This window comes from Marmota monax, unplaced genomic scaffold, assembly GCF_021218885.2.
Source record: "Marmota monax isolate L192 unplaced genomic scaffold, Marmota_monax_Labrador192_F-V1.1 WCK01_AAM20220418_F8-fsc00224, whole genome shotgun sequence".
NCBI lineage: Eukaryota > Metazoa > Chordata > Mammalia > Rodentia > Sciuridae > Marmota > Marmota monax.
Window position 1 is genome coordinate 1597977 of NW_026693937.1, and position 25239 is coordinate 1623215.

The window sequence follows — 25239 nt, forward strand, 5'->3', positions numbered from 1 at the left end:
GGCTCTCTGGTGCTGAATGCTGCGTGACAAAGGCATAGGAAGGGTGTTTCGATTGTTCTCTAACTTGTAAATGCCAAGCAGAAATCTTGTTGCAGTTCCTAAATGCCACATTTCGGCGTGTTTATTGTTTCCCCCCCTAACGGGGAAAGATGGTGAATGGACTAATAATTCAGGAGCCGAGAACATGTTTATTTGATTTTTAGAGCTTTAGCAAATACAGTGTGTACAAAACCCGGTGCCAACAGCATGCATAATTCCTCCAGGAATGGGGCTGATAGAAACACAAAGCTTGCATGCTTCAAAACTGTAACCAATATTTACACATCTGAGTGACTAATTCTCCACTCTGAGCAGGAGAACAATAGGCATAATAGTCAGGTACATTAATGCAGAGCATGCTCGTCTGGTGACTTGGATATTTGACACATAAACAAAGTTGGGGGGGAGCGGCGTGGGGGGAGATGTGGCGGCTTTTTATCTACCTGTGTAACCATACACCAAACAGCAGGCTACAAACACGCTCAGAAAATGCTGACCCAATGCTGTTCTTGTACCTCAGATGCAGGATTGGCACATGATTTGCAGCGCTGCGGGAGTTCTGTAGCTGACCTCATTAGCGGCGCGTTTCCTGGCTTGTTAGCATCATATTTGTATAATTTACAACACCTTCGTTTTTATGGAATGTGTTTCTTGTAGAGTGTAATGGCAGCAATATATTTAACCTATCGTATTTAGGAATGCTTTTGCTGGAGGCAGCCTGTAGATATAAAGGGGACATTTTCTCCTCTCCTACATGGGCCTTTTTCTCGTTTTGGCTCACTAGGCTGCCACATGTGTGTGTGTTTGCATATGTGTGTGTATGTTTATGTGTGATTACACACCTAGGTACAAGAGTCTGAAGGGCACGAAGGGGTCCTGAAGGTGTGACTCTTGCTTCCAATGGCAGAGGCCACTTTAAGGACTGTCCTAACTTTAGCCATCTCCAAGGTGTGGCTTTGAATGGGGTGGATCTTATTGGTGTAGATGCATTGCTTTTGAGAAAATGAACTTGCAAAATGGAAAAGGGAATTAGGCAGGTTAGATATTTGGGAATAGTTTTTTTTTTTAAATTTAATTTTTTTAAATGGGGACGGGGTGGTTGGAAGACACTAATAAGTAAGTTGGCATAATGTGAATTTTCCATCTCCACCACCTTCTGGGGGCTTTTACATATGAGGTTAGGATGGAAAGACGGAAAGTGCGTGTCACTCAGGGGTGCATCCTGACTCTAATGAACTCTTATCTCAGGGAAAAAAATAAGAGTCTATGAATAAGGATGGGCATACTCTTTTTTTTTTTTCCAAAGCAGTGTAGAAAAGGTAGAAATGTCTGGGATTAAGCCTTTGAGAAGAGGACCGTGTCTTGATTTGAATGTCTCTAGAGTCAGGACAGCTGATCCCAGTCTCAGCCTGTAAACCGAGGTTGGGACTGGGTGGTGTCTCTCTAGAATGTGAGGTTTCTACACCGCAGGTCCCTTGTCTCCTCTGTTCCTGAAGGGAGATGAAGACTGAAGGCTGGGGTGTCACTCATGGAACTTTGAACTTGGATCCAGGATAGGCAAGCACAGTTCTCCAGGAGCTACCGGTGTGTCTCAGGTCCCTCTTCTGATAGGAGGCAAAGAGGGTGAACAGACTCATGATTCAGAAACCAAGGACACGGTAGGGTGAATGTTAGAACTTAAAACTGTCACCAGGCACCAGGCAGTGCACAATCACTTTTTGGCCTCAATGAGAAACTTACTCCAGGGGTAAGATAAATAGGTAGGCTCTGGACTGTGTCAACCCTCCAGAGATTGATAAGGAATGCAGTAAATCTATGAAAATGACCAGAGGCACTGGGACAAGCTTTTTCTAACTGGCTAGTCAGGTGAGGGTTCTTGAACCTTCCCTTCTCCCCCAGCTTTGAAAATTTCAGGATTTTTTATGCTTCTGATATCTTTTCCAGTAGTGATACTACTTCTCATTGGTTTAGAAAGATCTGGGCTCTTGGTTTTACTTAATAGGTATGGTCATCCATACAGGGGTTGGTTCCAGGATACAAAAATCCTCAGGTGCTCAAGTCCCTCATGTTTGGCTGGGGATGTGGCTCAAGTGGTAGTGCGCTCACCCGGGTTCGATCCTCAGCACCACATAAAAACAAAGATGTTGTGTCTGCCAAAAACTAAAAAATAAAATATTAAAATTCAAGTCCCTCATGTAAAGTGGTACAGTATCTGCATATAACCTATGCACATCCTCCTTATGCTTTAAATAATTTGAGATTATTTTATAATACCTAATCTAATGTAAACACTATGTAAATAGTTGTTATTTACATTATTTAGGGAATAAAAACAGGGGAAAAAAATCCGTACGTGTTCAGTACAATTTTCCCCCTGAATATTTTCAGTCCGCAGTTAGTTGAATCCATGGCTGTAGAACTTGTAGATACAGATGGCCAACTGTATGTCCCTGAAACCCTGGAGTGGCTATGCTCTGTGATAATAATTCAGCATGTTAAGTATATTTATATCCAAAAATTGAATCTCAATTTATATTCAAAGTTTAAATGCACCAGGCTTGCTGGCCGTTTGAAGGTACTTAGTGGTAATGAATCCTTTGATTAAAAAGAAAAATTGTTTTGTAAAATCTCTAGTTTCAACAATTGAATCCTGAACTCTTTATTGAGCACTTATTAAGTAAGGGATATTTAAATAAGAATTGTATAAAATTCCCACCTAAAGAGAGTCTGTTCAAATTTTGAATCAGGGTTTACATGTACTTTGTATAGTCATATCAATTCATAACAAAACGTGGACGGTTTCAGCATCCTGCATCTATGAATTAGTTTGCTTTTAAGGCTTTGTGAAAGATAGATAGTTACTATATATGTATATTCAAAAATTTGTATTAGTTTCGCTTGACTGGTTTGATAACCAGCTTGTCTAAAGTGATGATAAAGAAGGGCTCTGCACCTGGACTCAGATTCGTGGAACGGAGATACTGCTGCATATGCTCTTCCCACTCTCTTAAAAGAGAAGTCATCTTTCCCCAGTTCTCTCTGTGGCCATTTCCTCTACTTGGCTCTAGAACATCCATTCTTTCTCAACTCTTGTGATCTAGAACTCTGGATTCTATTCATGCTGTCCTTCCTGTTTAGTGCTTAAATATATCCAAATCTCTCCATCTTACAAAAACACTGCCTATGCCACAAGCTCTAGATCAACTCCCTCTTCCTGTCTCTTTCCGGCCACCCTTATTCCTGTTTTGCAAGTTGTTATTGTTTTTTGAGGTACTAGGATTTGAACTCAGGGCCTCATGCTTGCTAGGCAAGAGCTCTACCACTGAGCCACACCCCCAGCCCATCTGTCTACCCTTTCTGAGTGGCTATGGCAGGCTCATCACTTTAGCTGTCTCAGCCCACTGGTGTATGGCTTCTGCTCTCCTCTATGCACTGAAATTGCTCCCCAAGGCTGCTGAAGAGCTCGAAGACATTCAAGCTAACAGACACTCATCTTGTGTGCATGCCCCCACAGTTGATGGCTCCCTTCTGGAACATCACATTCTCCTGGGCTCTGCTAACCTTTCTTGTCATTTCTCAGTTTGCTTTGTTAGCTTAGGGTTTGGTACCCGTTCCTTTTATTGGGGTCCTCTGGGTTTTGACCAAGTGTCTGATTTCTCACTATTTTCTTTCTCTCTTAGACCATCTTACCCATCTGTCAGGCTTCCTTGGTCTTTAATGTGCTGCAGACTGCCGAACTCTCCTGCGTTTTTCTCTCTTTTCACTAGAAAACTCCAGTAGGCTACTTTGTTGTAACCAAGAAATTACAAAACAGAACAGGTCAAATGAGATGGGAGATTTGTTTTTCTTCCGCACCACAGTCCAGAGTTTCTGGGCATCCCAGGGAGAGAAGGGGGTCCATGAAGTTGTCCAGGGAATTAGATATTTTCTATCTTGTTGCTTCATCATGCACGATATTGTCTTTTCCATATGGAGAAAGATGTCCCTAATGTGCCATGTTCTGGTATGTATGAAGTGGGGAGAAGGCTGTGGGCAACCAGCTTCCTTGTAATAAAGTGACCCAGTAGTAAGTGGCACTTAGAAGCCCCACCCATGTGGCCATACTTAGTTGCAGCCTATACAGGGGAATGTGGTATTTTCAAGGTAACCAAAACTCAATTTAAGTGTGAAAATGAAAAGCAAAAGGATCTAGATTTTATCCAGCCTGTATTAGTCAGCTCTTCATCTCTATGACCAAAATATCCAACAAGAACAATTTAGAGGAGGAAAGGTTTATTTTGGCTCATGGTTTCAAAAGTTCAGTCCATGGTTGGCTGACTCCACTGCCCTGGGCTCAGGATGAGGCAGAACATCATGGTGGAAGGGGGTGGAGCAGGAGTGCTGCTCCTCCATTCATGGCAGCCCGGCAAACAGAGAGGAGGGGTGGGGGAAGGGCCACAGGGAAGAGGAATCCTTCCAGGGCCCGCCCCAAGTGACCCACCCCCTCCAGCCACACCCCACCTGCCTATAGTTACCACCCAGTCACTCCATTCAAACTAGGATGGACTGATTAGGTCACAGCTCTCCTAATCCAATCATTTCACCTCTGAATATCCATGCATTAACACAGGAGACACTTTATATCCCAAACCATAACAAACCCAGTAATAAGAAATTAAGTAAATCTATTAAAATGATCTGAGGCAAATGATAGGGATGAAGCTTATCTAGCTGGCTAGTCAGGTTGAGCACCTTCTTCTCATCTGCCAGTCCCTCAGAATAATTATTGAGAAAAGGGTGACCTATTTCTGCTGCAGGCTTCTCAAACTTAACATCTCCCAAACTCACCTCCTTATCTTCTCCTCAGACCTGCCCCTTCTATAGCTTTTGATACTCATCAGTCAAAAGAAAGTATCATCATTGAAAAACCCAGTTTCTCAAACCAGAAACCTGGTATTGTTCTTGAGTTCTTTTTCCCTCACTGCTGCAATCCAGTCTTTGTCTCCTTGAGTCATTTATACCTTTTAACTATTTTTAGATCCAGATACTTCTTTTTGTTCCCAGCTTGATACAAGACAGCATTGTTTCTTCCTTGGACCATTGCAGTAGTTTCTTTTCTTTTCTTTTTTCTTTTTTTTGGAAATGGGGATCGAACTCAGGGCACTCAACCACTGAGCCACATCCCCAGCCCTATTTTATATTCTGTTTAGAGACAGGGTCTCACTGAGTTGCTAAATGCCTCGCCATTGCTGAGGCTGGCTTTGAACTGGCGATCCTCCTGTCTCAGCCTCCTGAGCTACTGGGACTACAGGCGTGCACCACCGCATCTGGCTCCATTGCAGTAGTTTCTTAACTGAACTTTTTACATTTACTTTCACCCCTTTATATATGTTTTCCATCCCATTGTTGAAGTTCTATTATAAAAATGGAAATATAGTATTTTTCTTTCTTAAAAAAAAATCCTCCAATGGCTTTTCACTAACCCACATTCTTTTCATGTTCTAGAAGACCCTGCATGATTTGACCTCTGCCAGTCTCGCCAGGCTTCTGTGATTCCTGTCTGACTTTCATCATCTCTAATTCTGATCCTGGTCCTCTCTAATCCTGACATCTTGGACTTACTGTGACCCCTAACATTGGCCATGCTATGCTTTGGTTCTACTCTTTCAAACACACTTCTGTGAGAACATACCTCCTGTCTCCCTCCCTGGCTTGGCTAACTATTATTTATCGTTCAGAGAGCTCAGATCAGGGATGACTTTTCATTGAGAACTTCCTCCTTTCTTCTAGGTCCTTTACTACTCCTACAGCATCTTGTAATCCATCTTTACTAACGCTGATCAATAATTAAATGGCTGGGATCTGTATTTGTGATTATCTTATGAGCTCCAATAAGGCTGCCTGCCTTTTTTATTTGATAACTAAAACACATGAAATTGTTTGGAAAAAAGATGCTATCTTCAAATAATTCCTTCTCCTTTCCCCACTATTGCTCTGTGCAAAGATGCTATGTGATATGCATTGCATATGTGCTACAATAATAGGAGCAACTGTCTGTTCATGTAAATTACTAAGAATGAATAGTGGAAGAAACAATTAGTAATAAACACACATGATAGGTCAGATTAATTATAAAAGGTATAGCATACATTTATATGTAATTTTATAATTTTAATGCTTTTGACTTCATAATTTAATTTGATTCTTATAGGACCCCTTCGGAGATGTCAGATAAATTTTCTCCGCTTTCTAGGTGTACAAATTGAGACTCAGGTGGCTTAGGAAGATGAGGCAGGAGGATGGTGAGTTCAAAGCCAGCTTCAGCAATTTAGTGAGGACCTAAGCAACTCAGTGAGACCCTGTTTCTAAATAAAATATAAAAAAGGATGTGGCTCAGTGGTTAAGGGCCACTGTGTTCAATCCCTGGTACACCCCCCCCCCAAAAAAAAAAGGAAAAAAGAGAGACTCAATGAAGTAACTTAACCAAAGTCTTTTGTTGGGTGAATGAAGGAGCCAGAGTTTGAGTCCAGATCTGAAGGCAGACCAGGGCCTCGTCTGCAGTGTCAGTCTGTGACAGGGAACAGGAAACACAGCCATGCAACTCTTGAGCCTCTAGGTCTGATCTCAGCACTTACTTGATAATTATTTGTTGAATAAATAAATGCATGAATAGATACAACAGTAGCTCTGACAACATTACAAAGATTTTACACCAACCTATAAGTCAATTATTATGGGATAATAAACAAAAACAATAAAATATACTATATAGCAGAGAGATGGAATGACATGTTGAGAAAGGAAATTTTATTATAACCCAGGATTTGATTGAAAACCAAGATATGAAATGTGTGAATAATACCCAGCCTGATTTCTCTCTTCTATACAGAAAGGAACAAAGGGCTATTGTCTCTGTCATTGGTTAGAAAGGGCCTTAAATATTAGTCTGTCCAAATTTCATTCTCCCCTCTCATCCCGTCAGGGCATCTAATTATTTTTTTTATTTTGGGGGCATACCAGGGGTTGAACTCAGGGGCCTCCGACCCCTGAGCCACATCCCCAACCCTATTTTGTAATTTATTTAGAGACAGGGTCTCACTGAGTTGCTTAGCACCTTGCTTTTGCTGAGGCTGGCTTTGAACTGGGATCCTTTTGCCTCAGGCTCCTCAACCTCTGGTATTACAGGTGTGAGCCACGGTGCCCGGCGAAGGCATCTAATTATGTTCTTGATTACAGGGGGTACCATATAGGCCTCACAGAGTTCTTCCAGGATAGCCTTCTCAAGTGCTCTGGGGTAGACAGCACCTCCATCAAGGACAGTGCTCCCCCAAGGGAAGACCTTAACTCTGGGATAGTAAGAGTTAAATTAAAGATGGACAGTTCTGATGTTTCTGAGAGAGGAAAAGTTTGTCTGATATGAGCATCTTGCCTTTCAAGGTTTTTGAGGTATGTAAAGCACATGCTATAGTTTTTGGACACAGTAGGTACTCAATAATTGGTGGCAATTATAAAGAGAATGCAGCCAACTCTAAAGAACAAACAGACATGGGATTGAAATCCAGCTTTGTTAATTATTAGATGGAAAAATAATTTCCTGATCATGAGCAAGTTATTTGAGCATTCTAATCTTAAAGTTTTTCATTTGTAAAAGTGATAAGTAGTCATTAGGAACAAGATTCTCTATTTGGTGTGGTTATGGCAACTTTGTTCAGTTTATAGGTAAGTTAAATGAAGCTCATAGACATTAAGCATAGACTTTAGGAGGTGGTAATTTAGCTAGTGTCAAAAGTTAAGATTTAAACCCAGGTGTCTGATTCTGGCACCTGATTATTTTCCAGTTTATAATACTGCTCATGTGAAAGAGAGATGACAAAAAATGCTGAATTGTTGTGCTGATTAGATTCAGTGCACAGTCAGCCCTCAAAAATAGTAGCTATCATTAATAATTATGATTAAGGTGGTGTAGGACAATCTATATATTCATATTAACCAGAGTTGGAAGAATTTTAACATATACAACTCATTAAGGCCCCTGGTTGGAAATTTCCTGGTTGGCATATAGTAGGTAGTCTGTAATTGCTTGCTGACATATTAAAAATGTCAGAATCAGGGGCTGGGGTTGTGGCTCAGTGATAGAGCACTTGCCTAGTGCATGCCGATCCTCAGCACCACATTAAAAAAAATAATAAGCAAAATAAAATAAAGGTTAAAAAAATTGGACTAAAAAAAAGATGTCATAATCATGCGTGTTAAAGACCCAGTGATGTCTGAACTGATAGTTGGAATCTGTCCTTTCACATTCCCTCCTCAAACATGCCTCTTTCACTTCTGAAAACTTTGGAAACTTTGGTGAAATGCAGTAGGACAAGGAATTATGAGAGATGGTCTTGTTGAAATAGCTGCCTACTCTTCCTCCCATATATTGAGAGTTCTCTTTCAGGTGTGGCCAAGTATGCTTCTTTTGTACCTACCTCTGTAAATAGACAATAATTAGAAACTCTAGACAAAATCGTAAAAAAAGAACAGGTGCCTGAATATGCTGGAAATTAAATGAAAGTTGGAAGATTCTTCAGGGGCATTGATGTGGAAGAAGCGAAAGGTATGGGAAAAGTTTTCTATTTATTATGGTTATTAGCTGCAGCCAGCACCATGTTGGGGCAGCTAAAGCAACTATAGGAAACTGGCAGTACCTCTGGCCTGAAAACCAGATGACAGAGTTTTGGGCAACCACAGCTGCTAAATATAAACTCTGTCCAAATCTCTGGTTGACCTCTGCATCAAGCATGTGTGGGGTAGAATCCAAGAAGCTCAGCTAAAGATAGAAGAATTGAACTGAGATTTGAGCTGGTACCCAAGAGACAGAGTTTGCAATTTGAGTCCAACCAACTTAATTGCTTGCTATAGCAACATCAACAACAACTACTCAACACTCTTCCGCAGAATATAGCAGAATTCAGAGAAACAACAACACAACATTCACAACATCCGGAATATAATCTAAAAATATTTAAAACAGAAAGAGCCAGAAAGATGTGAACTATTTTCAAAAGAAAACACAGTCAAGACTGATACCTACTTGTTCAAATATTGGAATAATAGAGAAGGATTTCAAAATAATTATTATATATACTCATTAATATAAGAAAAACTATGGTTAAAATAAATGGCAAAAGATAAAATCTCAGTTGAGAAATAATTTTAAAAAGGACCAATAGAACTGGAAAAATGGAACATGTACAATAAAAATTCACCGAGTTCATCTGGGCATGGTGACATACTCCTGTAATCCCAGCAGCTTGGGAGGCTGAGTCAGGAGGATTACAAGTTCAAAGCCAGCCTCAGCAACTTAGAGAGGCTCTAAGCAACTTATGAGACCCTGTCTCAAACAAATTGTTTTAATTTTTTTTTTTTTACTGAATTCCCCTAAAAGCAAAATGGGTATGAGAGAGAGAAAGATTCGGTGAACTTAAAGACAGATTCAATAAAAAGTATTTAATCCTAAGAATGGATAAAAGCAAACAAATGAATGGCACTTCAGATAACTGTCAGACAAAAATCAAAATTAATCAAAATCTAATTAGTTTAATTAGAATTCCAAAAGAAGAGAAAAAATGGAGCAGAGAAGTTGAAGAAATAATAAGCAAAAACATACTAAAAATATGGAAAAGAAATGAAACATATAATTATGAAAATAAAAAGTAATAACCAAGTAAAAGTTAGTCTTTGTGGATATCCCAAATTTGATGAAAGACATAAATTTATACATTCTTAGCAAACCCAAGCAGGTAGAGGGAAAAACCTTGGGAGAAAAGATACATAATATATAGGGATACAGTGATTCAGTGGAGACCAGAAAATAATGGAAAGGCATCTTCAAAGTTTTGAAAGAACAAAAAGATCTATTCACCTAGAATTTATATCCAGTAAAACCATTATTCAAGAATGAACTAGCACAGAGGCATGTCTAGATAGAATAAAGCTATCTGAGTTCATCAGGCCACACTCCAATAAATGATAAAGGAAGCTCTTTAGACTCAAAGGAAATGACACCAGATAGAATTGTGGATCTTCCAAAAGGAACAAAGAGGATCAAAAAGGGTAAAGTTTGGGTTAAATATAAAATATTATCTTTTTATTTCTCACTTTCTGTCAAGTGTAAGTGACATTTAAACCATAGATTTTAGCATTGTCTCATAGGGTTGATAGCCTGTCGATGTATACAAATGATAGCTTCTGCCTAAGTCATGGGGAGGGGTGGTACATGGACTCACACAGTTGCAATGTTTTTACACTTTTTATAAAAAGGTACAATATTAATTCTGAGCAGATTGTGAAAGGTTAAGCGTATATAATGACTAGAAATAATAGTGAACTTACACGGAAGCTCAATATGACAATTGTGATCACAAATTGGGTTTATCAACTGAATCTATGGAACTTTGCAAAAAGAAAATAAAGCTGTTATAGAAAGAAGCTAGTAGATAAATAGATGAGACTTATGTTTCATTCCCCTTCTCTGCTTTCAAATCATCTTGATTACTAGTGCTTGGTGGGAAAATGGGCAATGCGTTCATTTGGTCATTCAAATATGCATCCATCCAATAGGTAGTTATTGCAGTCATTAGATTTTCAGGTGCTCTATCAGCCTTTGAGGATATAAATGAAATAGGGCATTGTCCTTGCCTTCAAGGAGCTTTGTTCTCCCATGAACTGATGGAGACTCTCCTGACCTCTACACTGACGGAATCTTTAATCTTGTCACTTTTGAGCCATTTAGGGGAAAGAAAAACACCCATCTTCCTAGATTCAGGTAATAGATATCAGGTGCTTCAATCAGACTTTGAGCATGGAGAGTATGGTAGTTTCTGATGGCCTATCCCACTGTGGTATAAAGAGCTCTCCAGGGGTGGGAGGGTCTGAGGGCTGAGGATTATATCCTTGTTTTAGCTTTTTTCACTACTCTGACTAAATGACCAAGCCAGCACAACTGTGGAGGAGAAAAGGTTGATTTGAAGGCTCACAGTTTCAAAGATCTTAATCCATAGAAGGCTGGCTCCATTTCCTGGGGCTCAAGGTGAGGCTGAACATCATAGCAGGAGAGTGGGGCAGAGGAAAGCAGCTCACATGGTGATCAGGAAGCAGAGAGAGATTTCACTCTCCAGATACCCCATAGCCACACCCCAGTGGACTACTTCCTTCAGCCACCCCCCACCACTTCCAGTCACCACTCAGTTAATCCTGTCAGGGTTTAACTCACTGATTGGCTTAAGAGTATGATCCAACCACTTCTCCTCCAAACCTTCTTGGATTGTCTTACATGTGAGCTTCGGGGGGACACCATATCTAAACCATAACAGCCCTCGACTTGCTGCTCACTTAACTATGTGATTTTAAGCAATCCACTTAACCTCCCTGAGACTCAGTTTCATCATTTGCAAAACTGAGTAGCATTGCTGCCTCTGTTCTTAAAGGAGACAAATATAATTCTGTTTGCTAAGTTCCAGGGTCAGTTTTGATTTAGGGGTCCATTAAAAGCAGGTGTTCTAAAACTAATTCTCCAAGTTGAGTACTGGGGAAAATGACTGATGATATTTACTCTAAAGTCTATGTTCTTGACTAGATTTGTGTGTGTGTGTGTATGTGTGTGTGTGTGTGTGTGTGTGTGTGGTTCAATTTGGTGTAGTGGAATTACCATAAACTTTGTTGTAAGGCATTCTGGGTTTAAATTCTAGCTCAGTATTTACTAGTTATATGACCTTGGACATTATATCTCAGTTTTCTCATTTGTAAAATGGGGTATAATAATGGTTAGACTGTAGGACAGAGGTAACCAGCTGTCTACCAATGTTTAACTTCTCTTCTATAGAACAGAGACATTTCTTTGAGCTGCCTAGCTAGTGCCAAGGATTTGTGTCTGGGAGTGCATCTGTGATTAGTTCTTAGCCATCCCCTGTGAGCTCAAGTGACACAGCCAGTAGCCCAATTCCAGGCATGGCCCAGGGAGTTAGGGAAAAAAAAAGCCCTTTCATGTACACACTTCTATGTTCTTTCCTCTTCAGATAATGCAACTTTGGAAGCCATACAACGGAGCTGCAAGATGGAAGGAGGCTGGGCCTTCAATCACTCTTTGGAGAAGAGCTACCCCACTCTTTAGGTGTGCCATTGAGAATTAGTGTAAGTGACAAACTTCTATTGTATTTGTGCTATCATACATTTGGGGGTTTACTTTTATAGCATTAATTAATTTAGAAAGCACACGTTATGTACAGCATCTGGCATGTGTTGTCTGTCACGTGGTAAGGTTCGATAAATAAGAGCACTCTTCTGCCTGAGAACAGCATTTTTTTATCAGATTGGATGAAGAGTCAATATCACACTTGCTAATGCTGTATTTCTGTCATCTGTGTGTGTGAACCTCAATTCCCCAATAAATCAAGCAGAGGTAGCAATACAACTTCCTCACTAGAATTATTGAGAAATAAGTAAATATTAAGCAGAAGGTGGAAGTACATGTTTAAGAAAGAATATTCCAGAAATACCAGATGATGCCAGGCAGGACAGGGAAGACGGAAGTAAACTGGAAACAATCTTTCTTGAAAGCAACACAAGTAGTCAGACTGTTATCAGACAAGGAGGCCAGAAGTAATTTTCCCTTAGAAGTATGTGTTAGTCAGCTTTTCACTGATGTGACCAAAATACCCAACAAAAACAACTTAGAGGAGGAAAAGTGTATTTTGTCTCATGGTTTCAGAGGTTTGGTCGGTGGTGGGCCAACTCCATTGCTCTAGGCCAAAGGTGAGGCAGAACATCATGGTGGAAGGGCGTGGAAGGGGAGCACTGCTCTACCTGTGGCAGCCAGGAAGCAGAGAAAGAAGGAGGAGCCCGGGAGACAAGGAAGATGTAATCCCTGCGGGCATGCCCCCTGGTGACCCACCTCCTTCAGTCACATTCCACCTGCCTCCAGTTACCACCCAGTTAGTCTTTTCAAATTATTAATCTATCAAGTGGGTTAATCCACTGATTAGGTGACAGCTCTCATAACATACTCATTTCACCTCCTGCATTTACAGAGGAGATTTTTTTTAGGGGATACCTGATATCCAAACCATAACAAAGTTCTTTTGTGAAGTGTGCTCACAGCTATGCATGAGAAATGTACATTCAGTCATTCCATAAAGATGGGCCTTTGTCCATGAAGTGCAGTCTCAGGGCAGGCTTAGGACCAGAGGACGTGGGACTGCATGGCACAGTCCAAATGTCCAAACCTAGCATTTTATTAGATACAAGGGCTCAGGGGAGTGAGGAATAGCACTTCCCCTGCTGACCATACTGTGTGATGGGAAGATGTGGCATCTCTGTATTCACTGCTATACCCCCCACCCCACCCCACCGCCTCTGGTGCCTCTGATACCTCTGGTATCTTGCTTTTTGCCTGTCTTTGACACTTCCCCCCGACTTGTCTCATGAGGCTACACCCACACAGACCCTAGAGTAGGTTCTGTGATCTGTGGACCCAGAGAGTTCTGAGAGCTAGTTAGGGTGGCAGTCATTCTCATCCATGGGGATAGTCTGACTCCTGTCCCAGCACCCAAGGAGCTCAGGGACAGGCATCTGAGAACTGGAATCCAACTGGGGCAAATGACAGTAAAGCAATATTTCAGGCCAGGCCTAGGAACAGGGTTTGAGGTAGAACAGGCTCTGAAGGGGCACCGAGAGGTGGAGTACTCTCTACTTGAGAAGACAGAGGGTGCCAGACATGAGATACAGGAAGAGGAAGGAAGAGTCAATGTTGAGGTTGAGGATGGGAAGAATCTGCCTATGGTAAAGAACTGGGATGAGGAGTGGGGGGCAATGGTTGGGTAACATGAATGGGGCCAGATTCTGGAGGATCCTGAGTGCCAGGCCGAGAAGGCCTGTGTCAGACAAGACTCCACAGGGAACTCACCCCACGCTGGTCAACCCATCCTGCCAGGCCCTTCCCCCGGGGTGGCTGGTGTAGGCCTCCTGGCCCCATCTGCTCGGCACATCTTTCACTTCAGCTTAGCTCAGCACATCTCCTTGTTCCTCCCCGACTCCTCCTGGCTTAAGCCATTCCTCCAGGCAGAGAGGCATCTGGGGTCTAGGTCACCTCTCTGCTGCTGCTTCCCCACAGAACAAGGCCTCTCCCACTGCGAGTCCTCCAGACAGGGCCTGCCACTCCCTCTGCATCTCTCCAACCGATTGGACCAGCCCATCACACACTTAAGACTTCCCCTTCCAGTGGCTGTGTTCAGTTTTAACCAGGAGAATTCAGAGCTACCTAGTCCATACCTCCTTGTTCTAGCTCCCTTCTGCTTGACCACCTTGCTTTTGTTACCCAAAGTCAGTCTCTCTCTCTCTCTCTCTCTCTCTCTCTCTCTCTCTCTCTCTCTCTCTCTTTACAAATGGCTTTGCAGCAGACCTGGGAGTGCACAGCAGCACCAATAATGTCTCCATGGTTCCTTGTTAGCTGCACTCTAAGCAGGAAAGTGACTAGGCCTGACAATATAATTTACATTGCTGTATAAAACTATCTGTGGAAGCCAAGCTAATTTGTGCCAGATTAGGCTATTTGTCTCAGCCACTGTCTAGCAGCACAATCTATCAGAGGGCTGTTTTCAAATATCGCTTTTCAAGCGTGCCCTTGAGAGGCAGAAATTGATTGGGATCTTAGAGAGCAAAATTACAGCAATAACTTAAAAGAAACAATAATTACTGAATCATACCAGTGTCAGCACTCTGCAAAACACGAAATAGCCATCAAACCCCAATCCAATATATTCTGAAGCGAATTTATTGAATGGAAAAAGCAGTTGAGTGAGGGTTTTTCTCCCCCCTCCTCCCCTTCCCCTGTACATATGGTTATCTCAAAACCGCAAGTGAATGAGTCGATAATTCTTGTCATTGACTGCTCCATTTTCACGGAGTCAGAGGAGATCCATTAGCTGCCTCCTGCTGCACCGTCTCCCTCTCTCCTCTCTCCTTCTCTCCATCGCCTCTATTCATTTGCTAGTCTCTGCTCTTCAAGCAAACAAACATGTATAACTAATCATCTGTTAAAATGCAGAGGGCCCCTAATAAATCTCTGCAGCTGAAATACTTTAATGGGTAATTAATTGATCCTGTTCCAGAGGAGTAATAAGATAATAAATTAGACAATATTTCACTCAGTCGTGTCAGGCTCCTAGCTAATGGCGCTGTAGGGCTAAGCTGAAGGATAATAAATTAGCCAGAAATTAACTGCTAAGAGCTTTCTGCAGAGAAATCGGCTGACAAGTGAGTCACACGCGTGATTCAGGGCCTGACTGGTGTTGTGGCGGATCTCTGTGAATATGAACTTGCGCTTTGGGAGGGGGCCCCATGGGGCGCTCCCAGCTGGGCTCCGGTAGGATTCTGTTCCCAGGCTGAGAGAGTCTGTTGGGTAATACCCAGAGCTTGTGAAACTGGCTAGGGCCCTTGCCTTGCACACCAAACGGGTTCCTGGGAGCCATGAGCTCTTGAAAATAGCTTCCCCCAAGCCATCAGATTCACTGAATTTTTATGGGTCTCACCCACTCTGACCAGTAGGGCTACTGAACACCTGTCGCCGCCAGGTTCCATCTGTTGCTTCCTAAGCAAATATGCAAATAAGGAAGGATGGAGTCTTGGTAGAGGTGGAAAAGAGACTTGTGCCCTTGCAAAAAGGCTCTTGCAAAAGTTAAGCAGAAAAGTGAGCAGGAAGAAAGAGAGTGAAATACATTTTGTAGCAGGTAAGAGATATTTCTTACTAGTTCAGATGGAGAAAATCTCTTAGTTTTGTGGAGAAACTCAAGGAAGGTGATAGCAAGTATTAGGCAAGAAAAGACTTGGCCCTGGAAGGTCACGTGGGCCTTTGCTTGAGGGTAGAGGAAGCCAGCTTCTCCATGGAGGCAGCTGGAGGGTAGCTGAGCATGTGGTGAAACATGGGGGGATTAAAGAGATTTGACTTCTTACTCTTTACTGGCTGTGTGACCTTGTGTAGGTTACTTACCTACCCTGAACTCTGGCTTGATCCTCAGTAAAAGAGTGTTGAATGAATGACTCAAGAGAGGCTTGGAGTGTTGTGTCTCACTCAGAGCAGGTGCCAATCTAGCATTACTTATTACATGGAGTGCAGAGGGTAAGGTTATTTATAAGTGAGGGAGATAGCAGATAAAGAAATGAGAGGGGGTGGTGGTAGGAGACAGTGGGTGAGCTTGATCCTCTTTTTCTGGAATAAGGACCAGATTACTTGCACCCCACCATAAAGATGGTCCTAACTGGATGTGCTCACCTTCTGGCAGACCATCCCTCATTGCTTCATGGTAAATATGAGTCAATTAATCTTCCGCGTCACTAGTAGCAATGGCAGTGTGGGTCGAAGGCATCCATAGAACTGGATTATTTAAATGGGATAATGCAGAATCAAAGAGATTTAGAGACCAGAAAGGAGAAGAAAAACTCTAGACTGATTCCCAGGTTTCTGGCTTGGGTGCCTGGTTGTAATCCATTCCACTTAGCATCACCCAGAGTGGAACACTTGCCTTGCCTTCTGGCCACAGGGGCCATTGAAATTGTTTGCACTGATCCTTGAAACCTGTCACTCACTCTTATAGCCACCACTGCCTGAGGATCCTGCTGCTTTGGCTTCACCGACTCATCCTGTTCCTGAGTACAACAAAACAGTGCACCCCTCCCTTGTGCCACCTGCTTCCTGACCTTGGAGTTGTCTTGCTGCTGCTGGAGCAGGTAGCAAGCACTTTGACACCAGCTTGACACTCATGTATGTGCATCCCTGGGGTCCAAGGGGGTTGATGTCCTGGGAGAGGCATAGTCTGACCAGTGGGTGGTGGCCACCAACAGATAAATTGTTCTCCTTTCTCCCTACTGGATGAACTACTTGAAGATGGGGTGGCTTCTAATGACCTTTTGCAGATATCGTATGACACAAAGGGATCCATTTCTCACAGGCCTGTGGCTGGCTCATCGTGTGCTCCCTTCTACTTGCCCTCCCCACCTCTGTACCTCACCCCCTTCCCTATTCCTGCTTCCTGGAGACTCACTCTCTAGTAAACACTAGCACTACATACATATATACACACACACATACATACTTACATAAAGAATTTAAGTGTGTAGTCAGTACCAGTTATATCACATCAGCTTATCAGCAGTGTGGTGTTGGCATTCCTTGTCTGGTGACCAACCTGAGGCAGTGCTGGAAAGACAAGACCTTGCATAGTCTCTGTTGGACTTCAGGGTGGCTGAAAACCACCTTGAGCAGCCCCTATACTGCTCTCATTCTGGGGGAGATGCTGGGTCTCCTGGAGGATCTTGACTAGAGGCCTGTAGCAGAACAGATTCAGCCAGAACTGGGAACCAGAAACTGGATTCTAACTGTGTAAAAGCAAAAGGGGTGGGTTGGGGGTGTGCTCAATGTTTGAGTGCTTGCTTAGGGTATACGAGGCCCTGGGTTCCATCTGTAGCAACACACACACACACACACACACACACCTACCCACCCACCCACCCACACACACACACACACACACACGGAAGGAGATTTCCAAGTAGAAATGATAAGATCAGTACAGCTCATAGCAAGGACCCATTCACTGACATATCTTTTAAAAATAAGTGTGTTTTCATGTATTTTATTCCCTTATGTGGAATGTTTTCCTGGTCTCTCTCAGTCTATTCTTGTGCTATTTGCATATCTAGGCTCAGTTCTTTGTTCCTCATGACCTCAGGATTGGAAGAGAGGTTGAGGGCACCATGCCTAACCTCAGCCTCTGATAGAGCAGAAACAGGTGGCTGAGCCTGGAGGCCCATTTTTGTGTGTCTGAATCGTTAGAAAATAGTTTCAAAGGTCCTCTCCGTGCCCTGTACAGAAGCACATGGTAAATTTACTTTCCTTTTTTTTAGATAATTGATGACCATGATATGACCCCTAAGCCTTCTCCTTTTTTCAGACTAAATCTGCCTAGCTCCTTTAACCATTATGTGTGTACCATTTCCCCTTCTTTTTATTGTGAAGTATAGCATATGCAAAGAAAATAACCCAGACCACCAAGTACAGCTTGGTTGATAATACAAAGTGATACCCATGAAGGGAAAAGACACTGGTAGCTTTTTCTGGTGGTACTGCCTGAATCAGACCTCCCCACTCCTTCCAGAATATGTGCCACCTGACTTCTGTGCAAATCATTCATTGCTTTTCATAAATTCTATAATTTATGTACAGATATACTTCTGAGGTATTGTGAGTTTGGTTCAAGACCATTGCAATAAAGTGACTATCTCAATAAAGCAAGTCATATGATATTTTGATTTCCTAATACAGATAAAAATATCTTTACATTCTACTATAATCTATTAAGTGTTCAGTGATATTATGTCTAAAAAAGCAATGAACAAACTTGATTAAAATACTGTATTTGTAAAAAATGCTAATAATCATTTAGGCTGATGAAAAGATAATGCCATTAGATTTGCTGGAAGCAGGGTTGCCACAAACCTTCGATTTGGTAAAAAACAAAACCCCCCAAAACAAAACAAAACAAAACAAAAAAACACTGGAATTATCTGTGAAGTGCAATAAAGGGCAATCATTCCCAAATCATATGGTTTAGCTTTGCCAGTTTTAAGTCTTCTGAATTGTTCTTTTTTGCCTTCTTTGTTCAACCCTACGTTAATGAGTGCTATGCTTTGGATGTGTGCCCCCAAAGTCCATGCATTGGAACCTTAATTCCACAATGAGGCAGTGTTGGAGGAGGGGCCTGGTGGAAGGTGCTTGCACGTTGAGGGTGGATCCCTCATTAATGGGTTAATACTTTGCTTGTAGGAATGGGTGAGCTATTACAGGAATATCCCCCCTTTCTCTCTTTGACATGTGCTCCCTTATCCTTCTGTTTTCTATCATGAATTGATGTAGTATGAGGCTCTCACAAGATGTGGTTGCCAGATTTTGGACTTCCTGCCTCCAAAACTATAAGCTGAAATAAAACTATTTTATTTATGAATTATACAATCTTAGGTATTGTGTTATAGCAACAAAAATGAACTAAGGCATGGGATTCATCCATGTTTTTGCTTGTTGCTGTAATTGTTTCTATTGACACATAATGTTTTGTATATTTTATATGTGAACAAAGATGCAATTTTGTTGATACATGATAATTTATTGATTGTTTCACAATATGAATGTACTATAATTTACATATGTGTTCTATAACTGATATACTTCAAAGATGGTTCTAGCTTGGGGCCCTTATGATGGATATTGATCTCCGTGAGTTGTGAAATGTCATGCATTTCACTAGGGTACATACCTAGCAGCAGATTTTTGAATCATAGAGCCTGCTCATCTCTCACATTACCAAACTGGTGTACAAAATGATTGTATTACATTGCAAATCAACAGAGTATGCAAGTTCTTGTGGTAGAATGAAGCTGTGCTACCCAGCTCTGCTCCTTCAGGACTTTGCCTCCTCTGAAGATCTGTGAAGTTCAGATCTTAGCCTTGCTCTTCCCTGAACAGACTGGATTTGGTGACTGTGTGAAGCAAGAAAACAAAGGCTTGGCCATTTTTGACCACGTGGCAGATTCCGATGGGTGATACTCCCCCAGAGCATTGTGTCTGGGCTTTATCATCATCACACTTTAGCTCCTCTTCCTCTGTTCATGGGAACTGATCCCAAGAAACATTTCCCGCACCAAACTCTAACTCAGAGTTTGCTTTCTGAGATCCCAGTCTGCAACTGCTGCTGTGACTCTTCGCCCTTGTCAACATTTGATATTAACAGAATTTGACAAGTTGGTAGATATTTAAGGTTAGCTCATTGTGGTTTTTTTCTTAAGTGAAAATTAAATCTTAAATTTAGAAATGTTAAAAATTTTAAATTATTGAGATATAATTTACATACTATAAAATATTCCCCCTTTTGACACATATAGTTTGGTGAGTCTTGACAGCTGTATTTTGTCATGCAGTCACCACCACCACCAAGATACAGTACATTTCCATCATCCCCCAAGTTCCCTTGTGACCCTTTACAGTCAATCCCCACCCTAGCCCTGTTCTGCTTTAGGTCACTGTAGTTTTGTCTTTTCCAGATGCCTAATAAATGGATTCATCCAGAATATATTTTTCTGTGTCTGGCTTCTTCCATTTACCAGAATGCTTTTGAGATTCAGTGCATAAATACATCATGGTTTACCCATTTTCTCATTGATAAAGATTGGACTATTTCTAATATTTGGAAAAATAATATGAATCAAACTTCTAAGACAACTTAGTATGAGTCCTTTATGCAGATATATGCTTTCACTTCTCTTGGATAAATATGCAGGAGTAGCACTGTTGGGTTATAGGATAGGGGTAATTTTAACTGTAAGAAACCACCAACTAACTTCCATTTTACACTTTATATACAAACAGTTTATGAGAGTTTTAGTTACTTCACATCCTTGCCAACACACAGTTTATTCAGTCTTTTAATTCCTTAGCTATTCTAGTGTGCTAGCTCATATTTTAGTTTATAGTTAAATGATGCAAAATCATGACAAGTAACATGGAGTACTTTTTCATATGCTTACTGGCCTTCTGTATTTCCTTTTTAGTAAACTGTCTTTTTAAATCTTTTTTTTTTTTTTTTGGTTACTAGGGATTTAACCCAGGGATGCTTAACCACTGAGTCCTTTTTATTTTTTATTTTGAGAGAGGGTCTCACTAAGTTGCTTAGGTTCTTGTTAAATTGTGAGGCTGACTTTGAACTTGTGATCCTCCTGCCTCAGCCTCCAGAGCTGCTGGGATTAACAGGCATGAGCCACTGCACTGGCTCTTTTAAAATATTTTACCCATTTTTAAATTGAGTTGTTTACTTAAAATGGAACTGTTAAGTGTTCTTTATTCTGAATACAGGTTCTTTATCAGATATGTCTTTTGCAAATACTTTCTTCTAGTCCATGCTAGTATTCTTACTTCTTAAATATCTTTTGAATTTTGATGAAGTTCAATTTATCAATTATTTTTAAAAGGTTGAACTTTTGTACTCTAAATTCTGGTTTTTGGCTTACCCCAAATGATGAAGATTTTTAATGTTTTCTTCTAGAAAAGTTATAATTTTATATTCTTATTGTGGTTTTAATTAGTATTTTGCTGATTTTTAGGAGGAATTAGCACTTTTCATAAATTTATTTGGCACATATATTTCCTATTTTGTGACATGTCTAGATTTTAGCCCATTTTTCTATAGGGCTGTCTTTACCTTACTGATTTGTAGGAATTTTTATATATTCTGAAGTGAGTCCTTTGTTTTATCCATTATTTAGATCTTTACCACTCTGTGGCCTTTTCGGTATCTTTGTGGTATCATTTGATGTGTAGAAATTCTTAATTTAAAGGGATTTAAATTAATGTTTTATTTCCATTGTGATTAGTGCTTTATGTCTTTAAAGAACTTCTTTCCTACATTGTGTATGTGTTTGGGTGAGTGTTTGTGTGTTTGTGATTGTTCTTCTAGCAGAAGTTCTCAACTTTCTCAGTTCATTTATTTTTTACGTGATACACCTGGGCCAAAAAGAAATGCCCAACACTTTTGATTAGGTAGAGGGGAGTGAAGGGAGGGGACGGGGTATGGGGGCAGGAAGGACAGTAGAATGAATCAGACATTATTACCCTATGTACATATATAACTATATGACCAGTGTGATTCTACATCATGTACAACTAGAAGAATGAGAAATTATACTCTGTTATATATGATGTATCAAAGTTCATTCTACTGTCATGTATAACTAATTAAAATAAATTAAAAAATTTAAAAAACGAACCCAACACTTCCACTTATTAGGTAGTTAGTTCCAAACAACTTAATAAGCATTTGTCTTCTAACAACTTGATAGTCATTAAAAAAAAATAACTTATGTATATTGAAAAAAAATAGTGTATTTTCCACCCATAATTAATTGCAGTTACTTCTGAAGGGGATTATATACCTGTGGGCACTGCACAACTTCTCAAACCTTGCAATGAGATTGGATATTACTACTACTATTTCCTGTTTTGTTTTGATTTTTCTGGAGTATTTGCTTTTTATTACAGCAATGAATGAAAATCCAGTTTTGCAAAGATATGATGCCATTGAAAGAGCTATGACTTGATTTAATGTTGAAACTATCTAGAACTAGTCATTTATGCAATGTCTGACAGCTGCCAAATAGCTGTGTGTTTTCCTCAAAAATTTAAACTAACTCATAGCACCATTGTGAGTTTGATGCAGTTTCCTAAGGCACTTAATGAATAGTTCGGGACTCATGATCCTAATTTTTGAAATCCTTTTTGAAAATCCTGATTGTTTTGCTTTTCATATTTAGGTTTTTAATCCATTCTAAATTGCTTTTTGTCTTTGGTGTGAGTTAGGGATCCAATTTGCTTTTTTCAAATAGGTATGTTGTTATCTCAGATCATTTATTGAGCAGTCCATCCATTTCTCATTAGTCTGCAATGACACCTTTACTATATCTCAAATGCCCACACTTGTGGAGTTTTTTTAAAAAAATCTAACCATTTTTAATTTACTTCATAAATTTTTAAATTTGTTTTAATTAGTAATAAATGAAAGTAGAATGCAATTATACACTTTAATATATTATACATAAATGGGGTATAATTTCTCATTTTTCTGATAGTACATGTTGTAGAATCATATTGGTCACACAGTCATATATGTACATAAGGGAATAATGTCTGTTTTATTCTACTATTCTTCCTATCCTCATATCCCCTCCCCTCCCTTCACTCCTCTCTACCTAATCTAAAGTAACTCTATTCTTCCCTAGCGCCCCCCTCTTATTGTGAATTAGCATCCACATATCAAAGAAAACATTTGGTCTTTGGTTTTTTAGGATTGGCTTATTTCACTTAGCATGATATTCTCCAATTCCATCCATTTACTGACAAATGCCATAATTTTATTTTTCTTTAAAGCTGAGAAATATTCCATTATATATGTGTGTATATATATATATATATATAATATCACATTTTTTTTAATCCATTCAGCAATTAGAGAAATGAAAATCAAAACTACTCTAAGATTTCATTTCACTCCAGTCAGAATGGCAATCATCAAGAATACAGACAACAATAAATGATGGTGAGGATGTGGGGAAAAAGGTACATTACTGGTGGGACAGCAAATTGGTGCAACCACTATGGAAAGTAGCATGGAGATTCCTCAGAAAACTTGAATTGGAACCACCATTCAACCCAGCTCTCCCACTCCTCAGTTTAAACCCAAAGGATTAAAAATCAGCATATTAGAGTAATTCAGTCATGTCAATGTGTATAGCAGCTCAATTCACAACAGCTAAACTATGGAACCAAATTATGTGCCCTTCAATAGATGAATTGATAATTTAAACTATCTTTGACAAATATTTTCATTTTATATAGAATTGTGGTGTGATAATTTTACTTTTCTTTTGCATCTTGAAAGATGACTTTCCATTGTCTTCTGTCTTAAATGAGACATTCAGTTTCTTTGCATGCAATATATTATTTTCCTTTAAGTGTTTTCAAGATTATTTATTAATTTTCAGCAGTTTTATCAAACTTTGTCTACATGTGGTTTTCATTGTGATTATGCTTCCTATGATTTGTTGAGCTCCTTAGATAATCTATAGATAGTGTTTTTCACATGAATTTAGAAAAAATTTGATCATAATTTGCTATACATAGTAATTCTTCCTCATTCTTTCCTCTCCTTCTGGGACTCTAACTATATGTATGTTAAGGTACTCAATATTGTCCTGCATATCATTGAGGCTCTGTTCCTTTTTAAAAAGTTTTTTCCCCTTATTGGATTATTTCTAATGATTTATCAATAAGTTTGCTGACCCAATCTTCTGTCTCCAAAATGTACTCCTAAAGGCTATCTAATCAGCTTTCCACTTTAGATATTGTACTTTTCAATTCTGACATTTTCATTTCTTGTCTATAGTTTTCATTTCTCTGCTGAGATTTCTATATATTTATTCACTATGACATGACTTCCTTAAAGTTCTTTAACATAGTTATAATGATTTCTTTAAGTTCTTATTCACTGTTTTAGTCAGCTTTTTCACTGCTGTGACTAAAAGATCTAACCAAAATGATTGTGGAGGAAGAAAAGCTTTCTTGAGGGTTCACGGTTTCAGAGGTCTTAGTTCATAGAAGGCTAGTTCCATTTGTTTGGGCTTGAGGTGAGGCAGGGCATCATGGCAGAAGAGTGTAGCATAGGGAAGCAGCTTACATGGTGATCAGGAAGCAGAGAGAGAGAGAGAGTTCTCCACTTGCCAGATACAAATATATATCCCAAAGCTATACCCCAGTTTTCACCTCCTCCTGCCACACCCTACCACTTCAGTTACCACTCAGTCCCTATCAGGGGATTAATTCACTAATTGGGTTAAGACTCTCACAACCCAATCATTTTTCCTCTGAACCTTCTTGCAGTGTTTCACATGTGAGCTTTTTGGGGGGCACCTCACATCCAAACCATAACATCCACTAATGCTAACATCTGGGTCATCTAGTCATTACTTTCTATAACAACATTTTTCCTCATTTTTTTTCTTGAACTTTTTTCCCTCCTTCATGTCTAATAATATTTTTATTATACACTAGACATTGCTGATAAATTGTAGACACTCTGGATTCTGTTATCTTCCTCTGAAGAATGTTTATTTTTGCTTAAGCAAGTAATTAACTTGGCTGAACTCAAACTCCAAACTGTATTCCATAGAATAGACAACATTTGAAATCCTTGCCCAGATCTTTTAGCTGCTATTTATCAATGACCTCCCTAGAATCTTTCCTGTATATGCAGTTCAGCAGTTGGTCAAGGCTTTGAGTGAGATTATGTGTAGATTTGGAGGCTTTTATTATGACTTATTCTTTCCCAGGATTTCTCTTCTTATAATGTAGCTTCTTTGGAAGTCTATTTCTTGATTCCTTGAATCAAAAAGCTGGAAGATTTCTTGTTTGACTTCCAGTTGTCCCTTGCCATGAGACCATAGAGATTTCTTGGGCAAAAAGCATACCCAAGGCAGTTCCATTTTTTTCAATGCTGGACTCTCTTCCAGATTCTGACTGCTTTTTATGTGTCTTCTGGTATCTTCAAATAGGTGGATTTAAAATTATTTTATAAATGTTATTTGTAG

At 40.0% G+C, this 25239-nt stretch overlaps 2 long non-coding RNA genes across 5 annotated transcripts in view; one reads left to right on the forward strand and one right to left on the reverse strand.

The window, feature by feature from the left end:
- Positions 1-25239, forward strand: part of LOC124106288 (uncharacterized) — a 176007-nt gene that overhangs the window by 119008 nt on the left and 31760 nt on the right. For 3 of the 4 annotated variants that reach the window (XR_006856047.2, XR_009228575.1, XR_006856048.2), the window contains 2 exons: positions 12078-12192; positions 16650-17524. This is a non-coding gene — a long non-coding RNA (uncharacterized LOC124106288). Of the gene's footprint in view, positions 1-12077; positions 12193-16649; positions 17525-25239 lie in introns of those variants that run through there. The other variant, XR_009228576.1, reaches the window with a different exon arrangement.
- LOC124106289 (uncharacterized) lies at positions 169-14315 on the reverse strand. The gene is made up of 2 exons (XR_006856049.2): positions 13964-14315; positions 169-1643 (listed from the first exon to the last, which is right to left on the reverse strand). It is a non-coding gene; the product is annotated as an uncharacterized LOC124106289 (long non-coding RNA).